The 1387-nt window shown below is 29.8% G+C and overlaps 1 long non-coding RNA gene across 1 annotated transcript; it reads right to left on the bottom strand.

Moving 5' to 3' along the window:
* Positions 1–561: 561 nt before the first annotated feature.
* On the bottom strand, positions 562–1387 carry LOC129580060 (uncharacterized). Its single transcript, XR_008689330.1, has 2 exons — positions 1339–1387; positions 562–1156 (listed from the first exon to the last, which is right to left on the bottom strand). It is a non-coding gene; the product is annotated as an uncharacterized LOC129580060 (long non-coding RNA).

Raw genomic sequence — 1387 nt, 5'->3', positions numbered from 1 at the left:
ACAATTTTTTCCATATTTAGGTTTTAAAAAGTCGTACAGAAAACTGTTCATCGTTATAAATATCATCACTATGTTTGAACTACTTACTGTGTGCGGCACGATAACAACATGCTTTTAAAAATAGAATCATTGATTGGCACAAATATTATTCAAGTGTGAAAATCAATGTCAACATCAGCATAAACAAAATTTACCTGTCAAAGCATCTCTCTATTTCCGTTTAACATAGTTACCTTGTAGTAGAAAAAAAATCAATATGGAACGAGCCTGAAAAAGCGCTGTACGTAAACGAAAACACCATTCAATTTACTTTTTTTTTAATATCCAAATAAATACTTTTTAATAGTTTTTTTTTCACTTTTTGCGTTTTTCATTTAAATATAAAATGACATAATTTATGAAATAGCTATCGTTACGGCATGTCACGAGTGTTTTTTTTATTTGTTTTACCTTAATGAAATTTCAATTGAAGTATTCTTGCTTTGTTCATTGATTGTTTTAAATCCGCTCTTAAATCATAGATTATTTATTAATTTCGCTTTTATTTTTAATTTATTTTAATTGTTTTTTTGTTTTTTTTTTTAATATACGTATCGCCTTTTCTCTACGCTTAACTTAACAAATGGAATTACTTCTTATGCTTATATCGTACTTTGTTGCTGTTGTTTTTTCTTCTTCTTTTATTAATTTAATCATTACGCGTGTCACATTCATCAATTATTTTAATTTTTTCTTCTTTTTTGTTTCGTAAAATTATCCTTATGACCTAGGCAAACTACGGGCTACGTCTTTATGTATGTTTTATTTTTCTTGTTTAACTCTCATTTCAGATCAATAGATACTAGATACTTGCTTCATATATTTATACAGACTAATCAGACCTAGGAGCTACATTTAAAATGTGTGTGTGTGTTTTTTTTGTGTTAATTTCCATTTTTTTGCTCTTGCTGTTTGCTTGTTTCATTTATGCGCATTTTCATTTCATATATGTTCTGAAAATTGGTTAAAATAAACGTGTGCGATGTGTAAATGTCCTGTAGTAAATACTGCCTAGTTAATGTTTTATCTTCGTTTCGCTGATGCAATCATTTGACGAAGCATTGGCTCCGGTGTGCAGACTTTGGGATCACACTTCATTTGGCCATCGCCACCGCATCTAAGAAGGAGAAGAGAGAAAAGTAATGAATGAGTTTTTGTCTTCAACTTTCGTTTTTTGTGTCCATAAAATATGAAGATAAATGGTCATTGACGAAAAAAGATAAAAAAAAATTGCAATGACAGCCAAAGCGAATGAAATAGAATACACAGAAAAAATGCATTTTGTAATCAAATACTTACATGCAATCGATGCATGGTCCGCTGGCGGTTGTAACTCGTTCGCCAATTT

This window comes from Sitodiplosis mosellana, unplaced genomic scaffold (assembly GCF_009176505.1).
Source record: "Sitodiplosis mosellana isolate CC-2019 unplaced genomic scaffold, AAFC_SMos_1.0 Smas_scaffold_6978, whole genome shotgun sequence".
NCBI classification, from domain to species: Eukaryota; Metazoa; Arthropoda; class Insecta; order Diptera; family Cecidomyiidae; genus Sitodiplosis; species Sitodiplosis mosellana.
This window is presented reverse-complemented; position numbering and strand designations above follow the sequence as displayed.